General features: G+C 39.0%; 1 protein-coding gene across 4 annotated transcripts in view; it reads right to left on the bottom strand.

The window, feature by feature from the left end:
* The window catches only part of CENPQ (centromere protein Q), a 1,051,590-nt gene that overhangs the window by 638,977 nt on the left and 394,715 nt on the right, over positions 1–17,898 (bottom strand). The gene's annotated exons all lie outside the window — the stretch shown is intronic.

Genomic DNA, 17,898 nt, shown 5'->3' with positions numbered 1-17,898 from the left:
ACTGGCCAGGGAAAGAGAATATTCTGGTGGAATTGAGTAAGGGTATACGTACTGCAAAAAATTGATTTGAACTATAGATGTTAAGTTGTATACACAACTGTTCTGTGCTCATCATAAGATCACGGTTACAGTCTTCCTCACAAATGGGACTACTGCCAAAGATTAATAAGAAATGGTGGAAGGAGCTGAACCAGAGTCTAGAATGTCCTGTTGAACAGCCCTAGCAAAATCAGTGAAAAAGCATACAATTTGTAACACTTGGTAAATGTGTGGACCTGGTAGCTGCTTTCAAAATGGATCTAGAGTCTGCACTTTTCCAAGCTTCATCAGGTGTAGCAACTACCCTGGTAGAGAGCCTTTACATTCTAAGGAAGATTTTTGCCATTATTAGAATACCATAACTGAATGGAAAGAGAAGGCCATCTAATAACAGATTTATAAACTAGATGTTTCTTTTCATTATAAGATATAAAATGTTGATTTGTTTTCCAAAAAAAACTTTAGTTTTATTCAAATAAAATCTCAGGTGTCTACGGACATCACAGCAGTGTAGAATTTTCTATGCCTTATTTTGTTGATTAGGGTAAAAGGCAGGGAAATGGTCAGTTTGAGTGCAGATTCAGAAATTACATTAGGCATAAAGGAAGGGTTGGTTTTAAGACAGCAGGCCCTTGTGAAATACACAAACAGAATGAATAAACATAAGGGCATGTAATTCAGATACTCACCTAGCAGAAGTTAAGCTTACCAGCAATACAGTCTTCTAGGTTAAGAATATTCAGAAGTGCATGCAGGTTCAAAGGGAGGTTGAGTTAACTTTTCTAACATAAAGCTCAACTCCAAAGCAGGAGATACTTTCTCTGCGATCTAATATGCAAAATTCTGTTAAAAAATAATTGACTTGAAAAAGAAAAAGGAAATTCAGTGAGAAAAAGAACTAAAGGCTGAACAATTCATCTTTTCTGAATCATACGCCAAACTAGACATGAGCAATCCACACAGGTGCAGAAGAACCAGGGATGTCTCCACTTGAGATAGGTCTGGTCATCTATTTTGGCAACAAAAGAAAAAAAAATCTTTTCATTTGGATAAATAAGATTTCCTAGCAGCAGATTTTCTTCCCTCTTAAAAACCTGTAGCATGTCCTCAAAATAAATGTGCCTGAAAAAGTCAAAAACCTACCATCCATATTTCCAAAGTGGCTGCACAGTGATCGATGACTTGACTTCAGCTCTCCCAGTATGAAAAAGAAACGGCGATAAGGGCTAGTAATTCTGCCAGTTTTAGTAACATTTAGTTACTAAGTAGTAAGTATGCTGCCTGGATGCTAGCAAGAAGCAATTTGTACAGCCCTAAATTTTCTTAAGCTCCATAATAGCAACATTTGGTGGAATGCAAATATTGCAACCCAGCCACTGGGGATGCACAAGCCAGTGCATGTCTTTGTGCTGGTCCCAAGCCCACATAAATGGGGAGGGTTGCGTCAGGAAGGAAATCCGGCGTAAAACTTTGCCAAATAATTCCTGTGGACACCAGTAAATATTTCCATACTGGATCGGTCGAGGCCTGGGTTAACAACAACCGCCACCAGTACTGTTAGCCAACAGGGTGCTGGCGGAAATTGGGCTACTGTAGGCAGAAAGAGGAGAAGAGGCAGAAGGCACGGAGAAAGGCTAGGACTGTGGCAGTGAGGGTCGGAACTTTGAAGGTTGGCAGTATGACTGGTATAGGGAGACAGCTAGCTGATATAATGGAGAGAAGGAAGGTTGGTATATTGTGTGTGCAAGAGACCAGATGGAAGGGGAGTAAGACTAGGTGTATCAGAGGTGGGTTCAAATTGTTTTATCATGGTGTGGATGGGAGGAGAAAAGGCGTAGGAGTTATCCTGAAGTAAAAGCATGCTAAGAGTGTTTTGGAGGTGAAGAGAGTCGGACAGAGTGATGTTTATGAAGCTGGAAATTGATGGTGTAATGATGAATGTTGTTAGTGCATATGCTCCACAAGTTTGGTGTGCGATGGATGAGAAAGAAAATTTTTGGATCGAGTTGGATGAAGTGGTGATGACTGTACCCAAGGGTGAGAGAGTGGTGATTGGAGCAGATTTCAATGGGCATGTTGGTGAAGGGAACAGAGGGGATGAGGAAGTGATGGGTAGGTATGGTGTTAAACAAAGGAATGCAGATGGTCAGATGATAATGGATTTTGCGAAAAGGATGGGCATGGCATGGCTGTAGTGAATACGTATTTTAACAAGAGAGTGGAGCATAGGGTGACATACAAGAGTGGAGGAAGATGCACACAGGTGGATTATATCTTATGTAGGAGGGCCAGTTTGAAGGAGATTGGAGACTGTAAAGTGGTGACTGGGGAAAGTGTAGTTAGGCAGCATAGGATGGTGGTTTGTAGGATGACGTTGGTGATCAAGAGGAGGAATGTGCGGGCAGCACCAAGGATCAAATGGTGGAAATTGAAAAAAGGGCAATTGTGAGGTGGAGTTCAGGGATGAGTTAAGACAGGCACTGGGTAGCAATGAAAAGTTACCAAATAGCTGGGTAACTACAGCAGAGCTAGTAAGGGAGACTGCTAGAAAGGTGCTCAGTATGACATCTGGACAGAGGAAGAACAACAAGGAGACATTGTGGTGGAATGAGGAAGTACAGGAGAGTGTACAGAGAAAGAGGTTGGCAAAGAAGAAGTGGGATTGTCAGAGAGATGAAGAAAGTAGACAGGAGTATAAGGAGATGAGGTGCATGGCAAAGAGAGAGGTGGCAAAGGCTAAGGATAAGCATATGAAGAGTTGTATGAAAGGTTGGACACTAAGGAGGGAGAAAAGGACCTGTACCGATTGGCTAGACAGAGGGACCGAGCTAGGAAAGATGTGCAGTAGGTAAAGGTGATAAAGGATAATGAGGGAAACATACAAGCGAGGAGAGTGTGTTGAGCAGATGGAAAAAGTACTTTGAGGGGTTGATGAATGAAGAGAATGAGAGGGAGAGAAGGTTGGATGATGTGGGGATAGTGAAGTCATGAAGTACAATGGATTAGCAAGGAGGAAGTAAGGATAGCTATGAGGAGAATGAAGAATGGAAAGGCTGTTGGCCCAGATGACATACCTGTGGAAGGATGGAGGTGTTTAGGTGAAATGGCAGTGGAGTTTTTAACCAGACTGTTTAATGAAATCTTGGAAAGTGACAGGATTCTTGAAAAATGGAGAAAAAGTATTTTGGTACCGATTTTAAGAATAAGGGTGATGTGCAGAGCTGTAGTAACTACAGAGGGATTAAACTGATCAGTCACAGCATGAAGTTATGGGAAAGAGTAGTGGAAGCTAGGTTAAGAAGGGACGTGATGAATAGTGATCAGCAGTATGGTTTCATGCTGGGAAAGAGCACTACAGATGCAATGTTTGCTCTGAGAGTTTTGATGGAGAAGTATAGGGAAGGTCAGAAAGAGGTGCATTGTGTTTTTGCAGACTTCGAGAAAGCATATGACAGGGTGTCTAGAGAGGAGTTGTATTGTATGAGGATGTCGGGAGTGTAAGAGACGTATGTAAGAGTGGTACAGGATATGTACGAGAGTAGTGAGACAGCGGTGAGGTCTGCGGTGGGAGTGACGGATGCGTTTAAGGTGGGGTTACATCAAGGATCAGCTCTGAGCCCTTTCTTATTTGCAATGGTGAAGGACAGGTTGACAGATGAGATCAGATAGGAGTCCCTGTGGACTATGATGTTTGCAGATGACACTGTGATCTGTAGTGAGAGTAGGGAACAGGTGGAGGAGACCCTGGAGAGATGGAGATATGCTCTAGAGAGAAGAGGAATGAAGGTCAGCAGGACTAAGACAGAATATATGTATGTGAATGAGAGGGAGGATAGAGGAATGGTGAAGAGGAATGGTGAAGATGTAAGGAGTAGAGGTGGCGAAGGTGGATGAGTTTAAATACTTGGGATCAACAGTTCAGAGTACCGTTAAGTGTGGAAGAGAGGTGAAGAAGGGAGTGCAGGTAGGATGGAGTGGGTGGAGAAGAGTGTCAGGAGTGATTTGTGACAGACGAGTACCAGTAAGAGTGAAAGTGAAGGTCTACAAGAGGGTAGTGAGACCAGCTATGTCATATGGGTTGGAGACAGTGGCATTGACAAAAAGGCAGGAGTTTGAGCTGGATGTGGCAGAGTTAAAGATGTTAAGATTTGCAATGGGTGTGATGAGGGTGGACAGGATTAGGAATAAGTATATTAGAGGGTCAAGCCCAGGTTGGAAGGTTTGGAGACAAAGCCAGAGAGGCAAGATTACATTGGTTTGGACATGTGCTGAGGAGGAATGCTGAGTATATTGGGAAAAAGATGCTAAGGATGAAGTTACCAGGTAACAGGAAAAGAGGAAGGCCTAAGATAAGGTTTATGGATGTGGTGAGAGAGGACATGCAGGTGGTTGGTGTGACAGAGTAAGATGCAGAGGACAGGAAGAAATGGAAACAGATGATCCACTGTGGCAACCCCTAACGGGAACAGCCAAAAGAAGATGATTATGAAACATTGCCAGCATAATCCTCCTCCCGTGCTACAACCTCTTACTACCACAAATCTACCACTGTCTCTTTTTCCTCTTCCATCACTTTCTGAGCTTCTGTAGCCATTAGTATTATTCCTCTTTTCCTTTGTCCCTCATATTCTGCAATCAATTCGCTGTCCAACTTGCATGTTCATTTCTTTCCAAAAGTCTCTCTCGCAGCATTGCTACATTTCTTAATATAATTCAACATGCTTTCCTTTTTCTCTGTACACGTAAAGCAATTTACATTCCAAGATGGCACAGATAGAACAGCCAGTTTGCCCTTGTTCCCACCTATTGTTTTTTGATGTGCATTTTCTACTCTAGTCTCACATGCACATATTGCTTAGCAGGCTTACCTTTTATACAGCCGTTTCTTCTCATGTCGATTTGAACCTACCTCACCTTTTCAAGATACTTTTTTAATGAAAACCCCACAATAAAAAAACGAAATACATTTTAAAAGCAACACCATCCCTTATAATCCCCCCATTTTCAACAAATAAAGTTTAACCCTCCAGATAAGTACAACTGTCCCAAATCAACAGCTGCACTCTCAGGCATAAACTTATCTAAATTCAAGGTTACCCATGGTCTTCATGCTAAAGCATACTTTACAGCTTGTGTTCCTACCATCAATGGTTGCTGTCTGTTCTTTTCTTAACTCTATTATCTCCCAGATGTGGGAAAAAAATCTTGCATAATTTCAAAAACAGTAACTGTTAACATCCTGGAAAAAAAGTGGTAGTAGCTATACTACCTAAAGAGGTGTAAAGATCCATCAGATCCAGCTTCATATAGGCCCACTTCAGTACTAAATCATGAATATAAAATGTTTATGTCTAAAACAGCTAAAAGAATGGCAAAAGTGATGCCAGATTTGATAGATATGGATCAATGTATATCCATACCAAAAAAGAAAACCACCTGTTGTTCTATCAATACTCAATTTATGCTCAACAAACTAAGCCAGTTTCATGCTTTGGTATCTCTTCATACCCCAAACATGATCTCTGGCACAGAAACTTGGCTTAAACCTCTAAACCAAGATAAAACATTATTCCTCCAGGTTATAATATACTTCGCCAAGATCACAAAGAAAAAAGGTGGAGGTACTGTTTTAGTTTACTCTACCTCACTCTCTCCCTTCCTAAAGAACCAACTCCCTCCTTTACACCTGCTGAAATATTAATAGCAAACCTCAAACCTAATAACTTCACTGCCATCACAGTAGTAGCCACATACATTCCACCAGGGGACAACATCACCTTAATGAAAAATAAGGTCATCTCTCTCCCTAAATTTCCCTAATGAAACTATCCTTCTTGGGGACGTAAACATTAACTGGCATAACCTTAATAATCCAAACCCTCCACAACACACAAACCTCCATGGATTTACGCAACTAATCTCCACACCTACCCATACTAATAAATCTCATTCTTCACGCTCCTTGGCAGACTGGATACTTGTTTCTAACCCCAGCAAATACCATAACCTTGAAACTCTACCTGATGCCTGGAGTGACAACTCACCTATAGAAGTGCAACAATACATCACCCACCTCCCCAAACCACACCGGCTTACCACCTGCCACAAACTTTCAAGCTTTAACCCAGGCACTTAAAACCCTCCTCTCTAGAATTAACTGGAATTTCCTTACTCAGCTCCCACTCAACGAAGCAGTAAATGCCTTCAACTTTCCTAAATATTTTAAATTCTCTAGCCTCACTGAGAAAAGTTTGATTAAGGGAAACATTTCACCCTGGCTAACTAAAACCACTTGTACCCTTATAAAATCCAGAGATAGGGCATGGAAAACATGGGTACAAACCAAACTTCCAGCTGACCTCCTAAAGTATAAAGAATTTAGAAAGAAATCAGACAATAAAACTTAAAGACAAAAAAAGACTTATTATAATCCTCAAAAAACATTAAAATCTGATCCAAAAAAATTCTGGAATGCTATAAACCAAATACTACATCCAGGTAAACCAACTTCACCAAATCCATGTCCTGACAAGTCACCTGAAGAAACTGCCAATACCTACTTTATGAAATCCATTTCCAAACTATTTAACCCCAACCTCTCAAACAACACCACTTCAAACCTCCCTATACACCCCTCACCCACTATTTTCAGTGAACTCTTCCTCTCTCAAACCTGTTTCCACTGACTATATCAGAAATCTACTCTCTAAGCTCAAACCATGCTCTGTATTAGCAGACAATATTCCTTCTTACTTTCTCCGGACTGCTGACTGCGGTGGTGGTGCTGCGGTAGCGTTTTTGCCTCATAGCAAGACGTTGTCCCGTTCGATTCTCAGCTAGAGCATCTTTTGTGAATGGGGCGTGCCTTTGTTTAAGATTGTGCGTCAGGGCTGGTAACCCGGCATGTAAAAATCGACTACCAATCATTAGCAGACCGGAGTTCCGCTGTGGCGACCCCTAACTGGGAAAAAGCCGAAAGACACAAACTTTCTCCGGATTGCTGCACACTCCCTTGCTGTGCCTGTATCTATACTAATCAATCGCTCCATCTCAGAGTATAAAGTTCCTTCTCTCTGGAAACAGTTTTACACTCTTCCTATTCGTAAAGGAAGTAACTCCACAGAAATATCTAAATTTCAGACCTATAGCTATCCTCTCCACCCACTCAAAAATACTTGAGAAATGTATACACAAGTTATGCATCATCTCTTACAAGAAAACCTTCTCACTCCAATACAGCATGGCTTCTGTCCCAAGCATAGTACAACCACAGCTCTACTATCATTTCTCAACACCTTAGCCCTGGCTAAAGATGATCACAAATTCATATCATGTCTACTCCTTGACCTTTCTAAGGCTTTTGACACTGTCTCACACACTGCTACTTAGTAAACTTGTAGGCCTAAACGTATCTCCTGATACAGTTGCATGGCTCTCTAGCTCTCTCTCCGATAGGCTGCAGACAGTACGATAGAACACAGCACTATCTACCCCCCTCTCAGTAAGAACTGGTGTTCCCCAAGGTTCCCTTCTTGGACCTCTTATTCTTTATTATCTTCACCAACTCACTCCTCTTGTCCTCAATCTATCATGTCCAATACCCAGATGACTCTACAGTCATAACTATTGCTAATTCCCCCTTAGAACCCCTAACAAATACCCAGACATCTTTCAGCTCAGTAGAGACATGGCTCACTAATAATCAGCTCATTCTCAACCATATGAAAACAAAAATTACTACTCTTTCTACCTAAATCTGCAAACCACATTAAATTTTCCTTCTCCATAAGGTCCCAAAACAATACTCCTATAGAAGTCGAAACTAGCACAAAACTACTTGGCATTACCATTGACTACCAACTAAAATTCTATCTTCACATTAACAATTGCATCAAAAAACCCACGAAAAGCTAGAACTACTGTACAGGAACAAAAAATTCCTAACTACTGAAACTAGGATTTCTCTTACACATGCTACCTTCTACCATGCTTAAACTATTGTTCCCAACTGCTCACAAATCTGAACTCCTCCCTACTTATCAAATTAGAATCAACCTACCATAAAATGGCTAGATTTGCAGCTCAACAAACATAAAAATCTCACCACTGTCTCTCCCTAACATATCTGAACTGGCCCGGACTACCTCACCTGTTCCCTACTATCTCAACTCCAAGTCATATACGCCATCGTATATCAGCCTGTTTCTGCCCAAGTCCATCTTCTCTCATCTCTCACTACTCCCCTACCAGACTTTTCCGAAGCTCAACCCAAGACCTGCTAAAAAGCCATAAACTCAAATCCAACACAGGGTGCAACTTGTATAGCTACCATCCCTCTGGCATGGAAAAAACTCCCACTAGAAATAAGGTCCCTAACTCACCCCAAACAATTTACGCTAGCAACCAAAGACCACTTTAAAAAACACTGGCCCTGCCACTGTACTCACCCTCCCTGATTATTACCTACCTTTTATAGTACAAAGAAACTAATTTCCTAAAACTTACCATTAACTACTTCATATTATGTTTCCTATGCAACTTCCAAAGATTCTATACTCAGCTCCCTGAAATTCTTAAGTTACCTTTTAAGTTTCTGCTACTCTGCATACAAAACCTTATATTTACTCAACTCTCTTTTTAAACCAAAACATACAACTTATTCTACTTTTTTAACATTCTCCTTTTGGTTTATAGTACTGTTTCATCTGTCAACAATATACATGTATGTAGCTTACGTATTTTAACTACCAAAATTCTCTATTACTATTTTTAGTGAAATGTATCTGTATTGCTATATTTATTGATTGTACTCTGGAGTTTTTCTCCCGGGCCTCTGCTGAAAAAGGGCAATAGCTCAGCTGGACACTCCTGGTCAACAAATGTAAAATAAAATAAAAATAAATAAAATGTGGTTTGGTGTAGGGGATGCAAACCTTTGACAACATAAACAGAACAGTGACGACCCAGAGGGAAGCAGAATATAAGAAAATACCACTGTCGCTGGTCGGTCTTGATGCAGAGAAAGCATTTGACAGAGTAAGCCATGATTTTATGACCACAGCAATGGAAGCATGTGCATTCCCTGATAAAATTATAAGGCTGATTAGGAGGATATATGAAGGATTGGAGGTGAAAAGTAAAGTAGGTGGGGTCCTCTATGACAAACTCTCCTTGAGCAGAGGAACCAGGCAGGGGTGTCCTCGCTCCCGTTGTTATCTGCTTTATATTTAGAACTACTGGCAAAGAAAATAAGGGACTCAGAAATTCAAGGATATAACTGATATGGTACTCAAAAAAAAAGCTGGCTCTATTTGCAGATGACATTGTTTTATACATGACAAAACCAGAGAGATATTACAGGGTTGTGGAACATACTGAGACAGTTCAAACCTTTTCAGGATACAACATTAATGAAGCAAAAGCAATAGCAGTAAATTATGTGCTCACATACAAACTGGTTCAGCAATATCCATATTTATGGGGACATGGTAAAATGAAGCATTTAGGAGTATGAATTAAAAAAATTAGTGTGGCAGCTTAGGATATGTGGGAAAAGACTAAAAAGATAAAACAAAAACTGAGAAAATGGAAGCTCTGTTATATAGTTACTGATAAGATACAAGCAGTTAGAATGTTTTTAGTCCCTTGAGTCTAATACACTGGCCAGTCATAGTTTTATCAACCAGAGAATAAGTTGTGGATAGCAAATAATAAAGAGATGAAGGATTTTATCTGGAAGGGGAAGATGGCAAGAGTCAAGTGGGACAAGCTTATTCTTCCGACAGAACAGGGCAGACTGGGATTACAAGAGTTGAAGGGATTTTCAGAGCAACAAAGTTAATAGCACAAGCAGAAAATTATAATTCAAAGCAAAAAGAGGTGATGACGAAACAGGCGGGAAGCTAAAGTAACGGGAAGAGACTGGGATTTTGGATGCAGACCTTTAAGGAGAACAATAATCATATAAAATATTATATTCATAAAGTAGAAGGGCTTCTAAGAAATAAGCCAACAAGGGAATGGAGAAAGGAGATTCTGCCAATAGAGATGACCGTCATTAGGGACACAAACAATAAGCAAAAAAAGGTGGCATGAATGTATTGGAGAAAACTGGCAAAGGAATCAAGGTACTGTGAGCAAATAATGAGAAAGAGAAAGGTAATAGAATGGGAAGATGCCAAGAACTTATGTGGACTGCAGGCTAAAGACTGCCTTCCATATCGAGAACTGATATCAAAGTATAGGTAAACAGAAAGAGATAGGGAGGTCCTAAACAAAAGATCAGGTCTGGTAGAGTTTTTAGTAGAATCTAGAACGGAAGTTGCCATTAAGAAAGGAATAATTAGTATGGCATATAAAATATTGCACAATTAACTTTAAGAATCAGAGCAGTAAGGAACGGCTGGGAAGAGAGATTAGATAAGCATTTCAAAGAGAAACAATGGGGGGATATATGTATGTCCCCCAAATAGGCAGTAAAATCTAGAAGACTTCTGATCTTTGCTTGGAAGCACTTACACAGGCATTTTAATAACTCCCAAGCAGACTTCAAAGAATTTTTCCTCAGGCAGAGCCCAAATGTTGGAGGTGTGATGAAGCAAAAAGAGGTAACTGGGAACATATTTTCTGGGAGTGTAATGAGTTGGTAGATTTCTCCACGGACTGCTCTGTCAGAGATGCTGGGTCAGCAGCGAAATTTTCTGAGCTATGATACAAACTCGGAATTGCCTAGACTTAGTAAGGCCTTGCTAAGTCTAACTATGATGGCTGCCAAAAAAACAATTACTAGAAAATAGAAATCAAAGTCTAAACTAACTTTACTAGAAGTAGTGAAGATAGTAACAGAGTTAAAACAACTGTAACTGGGATCTTTAGAAATGGTTAGGAGCAAATTACATAGGAGAAAATGGGAACAGTGGGATCAATACATGCAAAGGAGGAACAATTAAAAGAAGGCAGGATTTGAATGAGCTTGTAATGGTTGACTAACAATGACTGGATTTGTTAAAAGTAATGTATGATTGCACGGTTTGGAATGTATAATGTTTGCAACTGAGATTGTAACGCTATGGTTTATTGTCATTTATATAAATGCAGCACAGTTAATGTCATACATGGTAATTTAATAATGATATTTCTTGTTTTAAAAAGAAACACTAACCTTTATCCCCAAGAAAAGGCGCAATGGCAACCTTAACTAAAACTAAACAGTCTAATGAATTTAACAGAACTCTAGAGTATTAAGGTTGCTGGGGAGGCTACTGTCTCTTATTCCCTTCTCATAACTGCAGACTATATATGTATATATATATTTTTTTTTACTGAACAGCTTGACATTGTACCTTTTAACTTATGCATTCCCCTCAGCAAAAAATGTTCAGAACTCTTAAGATTAATTGCGTGCACCAGCAGACTGCTGGACTCCACGTAAAATCGGTCAGCAAAAAAAAAAAAACAAACTCTGCAGATGCATGACAGATACTTTGTAAATTTCAGTCTAAACTTAATGTATAAAATTTCCCTAGCCAGCTACCTTCAGCTGCAAACTTTGGTGTCCCACTGTGAGCATTTACTAATGGGAAAAACAAGCTAATACCTTTGCAGATACAAGAAACAAGGCATTTAATGCCTTTCCTGAATTCCTCTTATTTTTATGTTTTTTTATAAGCAAACTTGATCAGCACACGTTTACACCCCACTTCCACCAAGCAGCACAAAATCACCGTATTACATTAACTTAGACTTACTTTTGTCCAACCTTCGTTATTGTATTATAGTGTAAACCTATCTTTCTTACAACTAAGAAAAAGCACTTGTTTGCTTTCATATCTTTAACATATACAGTCACTGTGAAGACCCCACATATACATTTAAAATACCCAAACTGTACACTACATAAACTGCATGTTTTCGCATATCACAAAATGTTTTATACAAATACTAACAAAAAATATTTTACAGTTACCTATTTTTTTCCAATTACTGCCCTTCTAAACATTAATGACAAAAAGTGGTGCATATGCTTTATAGCCCACCCACAAGTTTAACACAACAAAATCTCAGTCGTCCTCACACTTTCTTTGCAAAACTCCATTTCACAAATCTGACTGATGTTTGTATCCTCCCATTTATTCACCAATGTCAATGCTGCTGGTCTTCCTGATCAACATCATCATCTCCCAACACCATACTCTGGTTCAAGTCCAAGGTATTCCTGATTCTTCTAGTCAACTCCTGCGCATTTTTGTCTATCAAACATTTTCAGTTGGTGAAATAGAAACTGTTTCAGTAGCACAGTATCTCTCAGCTTTACTGTCAGAAGAATGACAAGCAGAATCTCCTTCTGCTTGCTGGCTAGCTCTTTGTTGCCTAAACATTTATTTTTTTTTTAATTTCCTCCTTAGCCTGTTCTGCATCCAAAAATGTCTTTGATCCTCCAGGAAAAAAAAAATATTCTGAAGACTGGATACATCAGCTTGAATCTCACACCTGCCACTTGACATTTCCTGATTGCGGAGATAATTTTGCTTCTCTTCTGCAGTGAATAACCATTTTCCACAAACAATCTACTGTTACCAGTATTTAAAACTCTCCCCTTTTGCCATAATTTTGTCAGGATCAACTGTTCTGCTGGTATGATTGCATCAATACTGATCTTGGCTGCTTTCTCATGGCTATGTTTGGAGCATACATTCTATGTGCCCTTTCAATTAACAAATCTTGCTGTGTAGCACTGGTCCAATTGCTTACTGGTGCTTTAATACAATTAATAGTCTTTTCCTTCCAGTTTTTCTGGTCAAGCAGAAAAGCTCAGGTTTTCGCTGGGTGCTCAGTCCTCTAACACTACGATTTTTGAAACATCTCCACACAAGTAAGGTGAGACCAGAGGGAGAGAAACAATCAGTAAGGTAGAGGACCAGGGCAGGAGACAGAAGAGCAGTAAATAAGGTTGAGATTATGCAGGGGTTATGGGAGTAGTATAAGAGAGGAGAGAAAAAGAAGTGAAACCAGTACAGGGAGAAAAAGATAGGGTGGACTAGTCAGGGAGAAGGGGTTAACGGGGAGTAGGGAGAGGACCGTGGAGCAGACAATATAGACAGGACTCTACAGGATAGTAGAAGGGGATATATAGTGAAGGGCAGACCTGCAAGCAGAACAATAGAGAAATGAGGTAGGGAGAGAGACTAGGTTGTCTACAGGGGAAAGAAGACGACAGACCCCTATTTGTTTAGGTTTAGGGTAACCTTGGGAGGAGAATACAGGAGATTAGGAAAAGGGGAAGGGCAGATAATGGAGTAGGGAACAATTATAAGGCTAATGTAAGATAGGGAAGGAGCTACAGGAACACGGAGATGGACTGTAGTAAGGGGTAGGGGAGCAGATGGAGGGGTTATGGCTGCTGATGGCTGCTGACAGAGTCAGGCAGTGGTGTAATACATCAACACAAAGTAATGTATTATCAAAACAATAATGCTTATGGAGAGATCAAAAACACTGAGACATACAGAGCAGATTACTGTGGCTTTTGTCCAGGGAGGTAACCCAGGTGAATACTACCCCAGGCAGGTATTGGAGGGTGGATAAGGAAGGTCTTAGGATTCCAAATAGGTCACTTCAGTCTTTCAGAAATATGAGAAAAAGCCTTAGACCAGAGAGCAGATTACTGTGGCTTTTGTCCAGGGAGGTAACCCAGGTGAATACTACCCCAGGCAGGTATTGGAGGGTGGATAAGGAAGGTCTTAGGATTCCAGATAGGTCACTTCAGTCTTTCAGAAATATGAGAAAAAGCCTTAGACCAGAGAGCAGATTACTGTGGCTTTTGTCCAGGGAGGTAACCCAGGTGAATACTACCCCAGGCAGGTATTGGAGGGTGGATAAGGAAGGTCTTAGGATTCCAAATAGGTCACTTCAGTCTTTCAGAAATATGAGAAAAAGCCTTAGACCAGCACTGCTCCGTCAGCATCCACGCGCAGAGGGGGAAAAAAAGATCTTGATATATCTAGCTTTGTCTATTAAATCAAGCAACTCTTCTCTTAACTCCTTTTCATCCATACTGAGGGCACATTCGCCATTTTCCATTTCCTGTGGACATTCTACAGAAAGTTCTATAGCAGGGGTGTCCAACCTTTTCAGTTGCAGGGGCCGCATTGAGTCAACAGAAATGGTCTGGGGGCAAACGGCGGGTGAGGACCAAAAAAAAAAAAAAAAAAAAAAAAAGGTCTCACACTAACTGAAGAGAAAAAAAAAAAAAAAAAAAACACGAACACACACACACACAGGTTTATGCGGACTAATGTGGCTGTATTGTAGGTTAATTTGAACAATAAATAAATTAATAAATATAAAGAAATTAATAAATGCATAATATTTGCCCTAAAATTCAATATCTCATTCTAATTATTTAAAAAACAGTTAAAAACATCTTAGTATCTTAGTAAAGTTAATGCCAATGAGGAAATCACACACTTTACCATAGGCCTGCAAAAATCTGCCCTTATCTTAGGAAGCCATATCCAGTGTGTAATGTCTAAGTAAGGCATGGATTCTGCATCAACTGTAGTCTTTTATGATGCTTATAAAACAAATGGTTCATTGTCAGTGTAGTAGGCAGTCCCTGACAGGAAGCATAAGAAAAAGAACATGCAGAGATTTTACTGTTTTGAGCCTTGACACAGTGTAACACCACACAACAGAAGAAAGACACATGACAGTTAACTGAAAAGTCTGCCAAAAAGAACATTTTTTAACAGTCTAATACAGGAAGGGTCACATGGATTAACAAGTCTCCTCTCTATTATCTCTCAAGAAGATTGTTGGTGCAATTCTTTCAGTTTAACCATTGCACAACATAACTGAATGCACATGTAAATATCATAACACCTTCTGGCAAATAAACTTCTAACATGGTTGTAAAAATAAACTGTTTTTAATTTCTTGTCCTTTTTAGTAACACCAGTAAACTGTTGCTTCCGTCAAAACTTCAGTACAAACATCCAGGATCCCCTTACACCATTTGGGTTGTTGCCAAGATCCCCATGCACCATTTGGGTGGTTGCCATAAGTCTTTTTCCTGGTTGCCACAGCAACCACAGTACCCATTCCCTCTCATTATGCAGACACAGACTGAAACTAAACTAGTCTAGGTTTACCATGTTAATCTTCTGGTAAGGACCATGGCAATCTAGATACCTTCACAATCCTCACTGATAATTCAGTAAAACTAGCCCACTGGACCATCTTAGTTTTCACAAAAGTCATTAAATTCAATTTCTTTTCTTCTTCCTAAACTCCAATCACTCTCAGATTTTCTTTCTTTGAACCTTGTTCTCCATTGCAACCAACTTTTGTTGCACATATTGCACATGGCCATCCATGTACACACACACACACACACACCTATATGTATACGTATACATATACATATAGATATACATATACTCATACCTGTATGTACACATATACGTACACATATACATAAGTTACTGACAATTGGTTGACATTTCCAAAAGCAAGTACAGCTGATCAAAAATCAGCTGATTGAATGTATCAGTTTTTTTCTGGGCAAGATAGCAGTACAGTCTGGATCAGGGAATTTGCCCTTTATCCCACACTATAGTGCAATCTCATAACTGGTATATATAATTAGCAGGGGGTGTGGGGGATTCTGAGGGGCTTCCCCTGCAAAAAATTTTTTTACAAGGCTGCTGACTGACAAGTTGTGTTCGATTCGATACAGAAAATTTTTAATATATGGATATACATTCATATATACATATGCACACACACACACACACACACACATATACATATATATATACACACACATATATATATATATATATATATATATATATATATATATATATATATATATATACATAGGAGTGATTGTTAATGTCAACACCACTGCTAACTAACAAAATTTGGTGGACAATGGATGCTATTAAAAAGTAGGCAAGATAGTCCAATATTCGAGATAGGAGAATATGACTTTTTCCCAATATCAAAGCTATTATAAAAAATTAGCAGGGTGTGTATGGGGGGGGGCTTCCCCCTGCAAAAACTGTTGCTTTTAGGGATTTTTTTGTGTTATTACTGTGCATGCCTGAGGCTTTTGCTTTGCACATGTGCATTAGCATGGCAACATTTGCAATGTAGACATTTCCTGGTCGAAGTTTGGGTCATATGCTCATCTCAGTAGACCTGTACAAATATGTATATATATATATATATATATATATATATATATATATATATATATATATATATATACACACATCTGCTGGGAAAATGGATAGCCTTGACATTTTGTCTTCCTTCCAGATGTTTTCCAGATAGTTTTCTCTTTCTTCAGTGTCCATCACTATAATGAGTCTGTGATTAATTAGTTAGTTTTACAAAGAGGTCTCTCAGTATTCCTGCAGCTTCTTCAAATGACTGTTTGATTCTCCTCATATTTGTTTGGAATGGTTACCCTTACATCTCCTGAAAGAGTTTGTATGTGGCTTCTAGAATGATTCTCCTCATGACCCCCCCCACCCCCGACTGGCCAAAGTGGTTCTTTATTTCTACTACAACTTTATACAAAGTAAGAGCCATGTGCTGATACAATTCCTCTACACCATGATAATGTTTAATGTGACATGATTTGGCAATATTATATACTGGTGGTTACTAATGGTATATATGGTGTGTCCTACACAGTAGCAGAATACAGCTGTAAGGTCAAATCTTGGTAAAAAAAAAAAGTCTTGTATAAATATACAGTTCATTGGCAGTATTCTGTTACTTCCCAAGCATTCTCAGATAATATCTCATTAGACTCAATGACCTTTTTGCACCCTTTAATATCTTTTAGTTTAATTAACATTTACTTTATGTCTGTTACCATTGCTCTTCATTCTATTCACCCTCTCTTCCTCTTCCTCCTCCATATTCTCCTCCTCTCTCCCCTTTATTTTAGTCTCCCACAAAATGTCTTCAAAATTATGACTACTTGAATAAACTAATAAAATAAAAGCCAAGTAAACTACTAAGCTCATCTCAACAATCATTTATAAATTATGTACTTTTTGTACGTCTTAGAAAGAAATAGTTACTGAAATAATATTAAATATACACTGTATATTTCTGTCCTAAACATCTTCATTCCATAGTGAGTTCAAAATTATAGCCTAATATGCACTACCTCATTTCTCCAAAGTTAGACAAGAAAACTTAACCTCTGTCTTTATAGCAATAATCATTCATGAAGCAATCTGTGATATGTGTAGAGTAGACTGTATTATGATAGTCATCTTTTATCGTTCATTTATTTATTTTTTTTTTATTTTCTTTAAATATTTATATTATGCCTTTTGTCACTTTAAGAAAACAAGAGCATGCATACATGGGCATGCACACCAACCCCTCTCCATGACTTCTGAGCTTACTGACTGAATGCACATTTACCAAATAAAAGACATCAATAAACTAATCCCCAATGGGATGTGGAGAGTGCATTGTGTTAATTCCCTTCTTTTTTGTTATTATTTTCATTATTACTTTCTTTAGATGTCCCCATAATGCCTTTTGTCACTTTAAGGAAGTGAGGAAATGCACACATACACATGTGCGCGGTCTCTGCACCTCACTGCATTTATGGCTGTCAAGCTTTTTTAACTGGATATGAATTTCATACAAAGAAACAACAGATTAATCTTCTGTTTCCTATGTGTGTTTCGTTCATGTAAGGAGAACTTTTAGTAATTTATATGCAAAGTTTTACTGCGATCAGTGAAATTAAACTGTTCTTGTTCTCTCAATTTGTTGTTGTATAATGCAAACACTTGTGTGCCTACCAAGCTACTGTTACAATAC

This window comes from Protopterus annectens, chromosome 9.part0, assembly GCF_019279795.1.
Source record: "Protopterus annectens isolate FY-2018-M chromosome 9.part0, PAN1.0, whole genome shotgun sequence".
NCBI lineage: Eukaryota > Metazoa > Chordata > Ceratodontiformes > Protopteridae > Protopterus > Protopterus annectens.
Note: the sequence above shows the minus strand (reverse complement) of the source record. Positions and strands in the feature narration are given on the sequence as shown.